Raw genomic sequence first — 6916 nt, forward strand, 5'->3', positions numbered from 1 at the left:
AGAGCCTGGTGTGGGGCCTGGAGCAACGACTGGGCTCAGAGCGCCCAGCGGGGGGACTGCGGTCGGGGAGACGCCCCGGGGAGGGCTCCTTCCTGGCTGCGGCTTCTCTGGGAGGCCCTGGGCTGGGTTCTGTCTCCACGGAGAGCAGGCTCGGGCTGAGCTTTTCTCCTCTCACAGCTGCTCCACCACCTGAGGAGCTAGAGCCGGTTCCAACTCCATCGGCAGCTCTGGACGGAGGGGTGGTGGCTGCGACTTCAGCAGGAGACCAGGAGCCGGCAGGTGACCCAGCACCCGCCCACGGAGAGCCTGACGGGGGCCAGGAAGGGCCTGCTGGACAACCTGCCTCCGGAGAGCCTGCCCCTGCGCCTGCCCCTGTGCCTGCCAGAGCCGCCGCCCCTGCGCCTGCCCCGAACTGTGGCCCTGCTCCTGCCCCCGACCCAGCTCCTGCCCTGGATCCTGACCCATACCTACCCCTGCCAGTGCCCCGGTTCTTGCCCCTGACCCAGATACGGCCCCGGGTCCTGTACATGCCAATGCGGCAGACCCTGTCCCTCCCCTTGCACCTGCCCCCTCCCCTTCCCCGGCTTGTGCTCCTGTTCCGGCCCCTGCCCCAACTCCTGCCCCTTCCCCTACCCCTTCCCCTGCCCCTGCCCCTGCTAGAGCCAATGTCCCTTCTCCTGACCCACCTCCTGCCCCTGCACCTGCCCCTTCCCCAGCACCTGCCTGTGCACCTGCTCTTGCCCCTGACCCAGCTCCTGACCCTACACCAGCCCCTTCCCTTACCTGTGCACCTGTTCTTGCCCCTGATCCGGATCCTGACCCTGACCCAGCTCCTGCCCTGGATCCTGTCCCTTCCTTTGCCCCTGCCTGTGCTCCTAGTCTTGCCCCTGACCCGGGTTCTGCCCCTGCCCCTGCCTGTGGTCCTGTTCCTGTCCCTGACCCACCTCCTGCCCCTGCACCTGCCCCTTCCCCTACCTGTGTTCCTGTTCTTGCCCTTGATTCGGCTTCTGCCCCTGCAACTGTCCCTTCCTCAGCCTCTCCCTGTGCTCCTATCCTTGCCTCTGACCCAGCTCCTTCCCCTTTCCCTACCCGTTTCCCTGCCCCTGCGTGTGTGCCCATTCCTGCCCCTGACCCACCCCCTGCCCCTGCACCTGTCCCTTCCTCTGCCTGTGTCCCTGTTCCGGACCCTGCCAGAGCCGATGCCCCTTCCCCTGCCTCCGTCTCTGTTCCTGCCCCTGCCCCTGCCAGAGCTGATGCCCGTTCCCCTGCCTGCGTCCCTGTTCTGGCCCCTGCCCCTGCCAGAGCCGATGCCCCTTCCCCTGCCTGCGTCCCTGGCCCTGGCCCTGCCAGAGCCGATGCCCCTTCCCCTGCCTGCGTCCTTGTTCCTGCCCCTGCCCCTGCCAGAGCCGATGCCCCTTCCCCTGCCAGTGTCCCTGTTCCTGCCCCTGCCCCTGCCAGAGCTGATGCCCCTTCCCCTGCCTGTGTCCCTGTTCCTGCCCCTGCCAGAGCCAATGCCCCTTCCCGTGCCGGTGTCCCTGTTCCTGCCCTTGCCCCTGCCAGAGCCGATGCCCCTTCCCCTGCTTTCCAGGGCCACTGCCCCTTCCCCTGGCCCTGCCTGTGCTCCTCTACTTGCCCCTGACCCAGCTCTTACCGTGGATCCTGCCCCTGGCCCTGCTCTTGCATCTGGCCCTGCCCCTCCTCCTGCTACTGCAGGGCTCCCAGAACCACATCCAGAGCCCACATCCTCACGGGGAGAGCTCCTTGTACCATTACCCTTAGCTCCATCACCCGACCCCGATGCCCCGCCAGATTGTTTCATCCCCTCCCCCTATGTTCTTTCTCTCTGGTTCGTATTAACTGTTCTATTCTCTTTCCATGTCCTATATGCTGTTTATTATTTATTTTAAATAAAATTCATTGTTTTCAGTTGAACAAGTCCTGAGCATCAAGTACATTCCCAACGCTGGGCCACCACACCACAGAACATGGCTGTGGAATATCTGCTTCCCCAAAGGAGTCCCCGAACCAGAAGGCCTCCCTGGAAACCCCTAAGCTGCTTCCTCTCTCTGTTCCTTTACCTGTTCTGGAGGTTTCCTGTACGTGGAATCACACAGTATGGGCCTTTGGTCTGCCCCCCTATTTTCAAAGGGGACTCCTTTTCTGGGTTGACTTGACATAGAATTTCCCTTATTGGATGTTGAAATCCCCGATGGATTACAGATGAGATGGAACCATAGAGCCCCCTTTGTTAAATATGGACGCAATCTCGGGGTGGAGACCCCTGTTCCTGCTGGGACACCTCAGCCTGACCCCAGACAGGAAAGGGCTGGTTCCTCCTGTGACACACAGAGAAACCAGGGAAATGCAGAAAGCTGGAAGACACACCCCAAAGGGCCAAAGCATTGCTCACAACCCAAGGCCACAGAAAGGTTCCCCATGCCTCTGGTACAAACCATGCTCCAAGTCACTGGGTTCCACAGGGACAGAGACGAAATGCATGCAAGTCCAAGGGGAGGGGGACAGGCATGGGGGGAGTCAGAGATGCAGGAGCTCCCGGGGAAGGACTCTGGCAAAGGAAACCCTATGGAGGCAGCACTGGTCACCCTCAGACTGGCAGGTGTCTGGTCTGGGGACCAGCAGCCCTGGCGAGAACGTGAGGAAACGGAGGTCCCCGGGAGAGAAGGGTGACGGGCACCCCTGTCTGGGAGAACAGTGAGCAGCACCCATCCCAGGCCACAGGTGCACCCATCACCTAGCGTGGGCAGCTCACTCCCACCGTGTCGAAGGGAACACCGTGTTCATCAACCTCTATTTGCAACAGAATCCATAAAGTGGAGTTTCTGGGTCAACACGTATACAGTGTTGAAGGTACAAGCCTCAACTTCCAATATCCCAGGTCTGCTTGTCCACCTTGAGCCTTGTTTGGGAAGCAGGGGTGGGGATCCCTGGGGCTGTGACCTGTGGGAGGGGTGGGGAGGGGGAGCTCTGAGTGGAGTGACCAAGGTACCCGGGGTGACCTGCCCAGCAGGGACCCTCCCACCCCCAGCCCCTCTCCTGACCTCGTGCACGATGGCGAGGGTGTGACGGTGAAGGTGCTGGCCCTCGGCTGGCGAGTTCCCTAGCTGGTGCTGGAGCTGCTCAAGCTCCAAACCGGGCTCTGATCCCAGAGCTGGCGCGAGAGCCGAAGCTGCAGCTGCCCCAGTCTCGGGAGCTGCGGCACGCATCGGTGGAGGACCTGGCTCGAGCTCTGGGGCAGGTGCTGGAGCTGAATCCCCCTCCAGAGATGATCCAGACCCAGTTCCGCACTTGGATAGGGCTCTTGAACCCACGAACGGCTTTCCTCCCCTGCCCACTTCATGGATGACAAAACTCGGACGGTGACGGGACCGGCTACATGGGGGTAATGGCTACGGGGGGATTCAGACCAAGGATCCTGCATCCCCTTCACCACGCGCCCCACGCGGGCGGTCCTGAGCTGCCAGACGGGGACAAGGGCCTGACCCGCTGCTCCCGGCAGTTGCCCCCAGCTGAGCAGAGACACTTGCCGGGGACCTGAAGTCCTCGTTTGACCTCTGCTCCGGCCAGCCCCACGCGAGCAGGGACCGTGCTTCCTCACCGCTGGGTCCCCAACCCCCAGAACAGTGCCTGGGAGGTGGTAGCACTTCAAAGTTTAGTGAGTCGGTGGGATTCCCCCAGCAGCACCGTGATGCGGCGGATGTTGTTACAGATGAGAGGTCTGGGCCACAGACTCTTGTGTTCACGCTTTCTTCCACGCGGGCATCCTCCACACCTGTGTCTGTTCGCTGGAATGCAGAGGGGACCCCCAGACACCCTCCCTGCCCTCGGAGCTCCCAGCCTAACCGGTGGGTCAGCATCTCACCCACGGTCAGCAAGTGGGCGATACAGAGCTAGAGCACCTCGAGCACGAGACCTTGCACGAGCCGTGGGGCAGCTAAGATCTCGAACCATCTGACGCACCAGCACGTGCCCCGGCGCTGACTCGAGCCAGCCGTGGAAGCAGCTCGAGAGCCTGAGCCAGGGCCCCGCACACTAGAGCCCCTCCAGCTCCGACCCGCGGTCCCCCTCCGGAGGCAAAATCGGCTCCGGGGTGAATTCCAGAGCAGAGCCACCTCCACACCAGTTCTCCCACCCGATCCGGCAGCACTGGGAGAGTGCGAGGCAGCCCGAGAACGAGAGCCAGGTCTCAAGGCAGCTCAGCGCTGCTGGGGGAGGCCGGTTTCCTCTGACAAGGCACAGGGACGGGCTGTGGGGATCAGCACAGGTGATCCCCCTGGCAGGGTGGTGATCTTCTCTCCTCCTGCTGCTTCGGCACCATCTCGAGACAGAGAACTGGCCTCTGCCCCGGGGCCGGTCACCGCTGCAGAGTCGACGCGGCTGCAGAAGCAGCTACAGACCCAAAGCCCGCTGCACAGCTCGAGGCATTTCCATGTCCTGCTGCGGGGCCTTCGCCAGGAGCTCGGGAGCTGGAGCCACGTGCGCCCCAGTGGGAGGAAGCCCCTGGACCTACGGCTCCATCGCCGACTGCAGAGCTAGAGCCAAGGCAAGACTCCGAGCTGGACCGGCTCCACAGGCAGCTCCGGCGGCACCTCCGACCTGGAGCCAGCGCTGGCTCCCCCTGCAGAGCTAGGGCCAGTGGGAGCAAGACCCAATCCAGCACCAGCTACAGCCAGCTCCGGCCCCACCTCCCGGAGCAGCTGATGAGCTCCAACCAGGGCCAGTTCCAGCACCAGAGTCGGCCTGTCCTCACCAGCGAACGCATTCCTTTTCTTCCCTTTTGGCTTTGGTTTCTTTTCATGTCTCCAGGTATATTTGTAGCTTAAGATAAAATAAACTTTATCTTTTTAAACATTTCAAAGTGTGCAAACCACTGTTATCAACTCCATTTCCCGTGCTGGCACCATCACCCTATCTAGTCCCAGAACATTTAATGCCCTGGAGAGAAACCCCGCACCCTCTGAGCAGGCAGTCACTGGCCATTCCCCATCCCCCTGCTCCCAGGCAACCACTGATCTGGCACCTGTCATTTACCTGGGACGAATTTTTCATACACGTGGGATCATACCGTATGTGGTATTTGGGGTCTAGTTTCTTCCACGGAGTAGGATGTTTTCGAAGTTCACCCACGTGATAGCGTGTATCACTACTTCATTCCTGGCGTGGCTGAATGAATCCCATTGTATGAACATACCACGTTGTGTTTGTCCATTCAAGTGTGGGTGCACCTGTGGGTTGTTTTCATCTTTCGGTTATTGTCAAGAGTGCTGCTACGAAGACTTACGTGCAGGCTGTTGTTAGAGGGCCTGTATTCCATTCTTCTGTTTAGATAATGAGTGGAGTTCAGCCAAATGAGAACAGTATGCTCAACATGTGGACGACATGCCACACCCTTTGCCACAGTGGCTCCGCCATATTACATCTCCCCCAGCAATGGAGGAGGGTTCTGGTTCCCCAGATCCTCTCCGACACTTGTTATTTCTGCTTATTCACTAGAGCCCCTCCTCCTGGGTGGGGGAAGGCATGTCACTGTGGTGTTGGCTTGCATTTCCTACGATCTCATGCGGAAAATCGCCCCATGTGCTCACTGGGTCGTCTGACTATCTTCTTTGGAGAAATGTCTATTATTTTCAGTGGGGTTGTTTAGGTTCTTAAGTTGGAGGAGTTTTGTACACATTCTAGATGCAAGACTCGTATGAGATTTGCAAATATTTCCTACCATTCTTTGGGTTTCTTTACATTCTCCTGAGATTACCCTTTCGTTCACAAAAGTTTTTAGCAACGTTGAAGTCCAGTGTCTCTGTTTTCTCTGTTGTTGCTTGGGCTTCGGGTGCCATACAAGAGACACCATATTGCCAAATCCAAGGGAAGGAAGATCTGCCCCTAGGTGCTCTTAGTTTCCTTCTGAGTGTTAAGAATTTTCGCTCTTCAAGTTCATTCTTGGATCCATGTGGAGTTCATTTTTTATAGGGTGGAAGGGAATGCTCTGACTTCACTCCTTCGTATGTGGATATCCGGTTTCTCAACACCGTTTGTTGGAGACACTGTTTTTGCCTCATTGAATGATCTTGGTCTCCGTGTTCGAAAACAACTGACTGTACATGTATGTATTCCTTGATTCTCAGCAGTATCCCATTGATCCATATGTGTTGGTCTTCTCTGCTCATACCTTTCAGGAAATATTATAATCTCGTACAGAGTTTTTCAAATTCTTAGGATTATTTGCATAGAAGATCATGTCATATATAAATAACCTTTTTCTTCTTCCTTTCCATTTGTGAGCTTTTAGTAACTAATCTTGTATAATTTCTCTGAACAAACTTCCATGACAATATTGAAATGAAGTGGTGGACATGGGCATCCTTGACTTTTTGGGGATTTTAAGGAGAAAACTCTCAGTCTTTCACCACAGAGAATGATATACATATGAGTTATTTTTCATAAATATCGTTTATCATAATTTTTAAAGAATTATTTATTTATTTATTTATTTATTTATTTATTTCTTTATTTGAGAGCATGCAAACCCAAGAGTGGGGAGGGGCAGAGGGAGAGAATCTCCAAGCAGACTCCCGACTGAGTGCAGAGCCCTCCCTGGAGCTCAATCTGAAGACTCTTGAGATCATGACCTGAGCCCAAACCAAGAGTCGGACACTCAACCCACTGAGCCACCCAGGCACCTCTCCTTTATCACAATTTAATCTTCTATTTCTATTTTATTGAGAACACTTGTTATGAAAAGGTTTGGATTTTGTCAAAGCTTATCCTAAAACAATTGACATGATCATGTTTCTTCTGGATGTGGTCTAGGACACTGATTAGCTACGTTGAACAGCCTTTGCATTCCCAGTGTAAATCACACTTGGTCATGATGTAGAGTCCTGTCAATGTGCTGCTAGAT

This window comes from Mirounga angustirostris, unplaced genomic scaffold (assembly GCF_029215605.1).
Source record: "Mirounga angustirostris isolate CCGP_5_RB_7025 unplaced genomic scaffold, mMirAng1.0.hap1 SCAF_9, whole genome shotgun sequence".
Classification (NCBI taxonomy): domain Eukaryota; kingdom Metazoa; phylum Chordata; class Mammalia; order Carnivora; family Phocidae; genus Mirounga; species Mirounga angustirostris.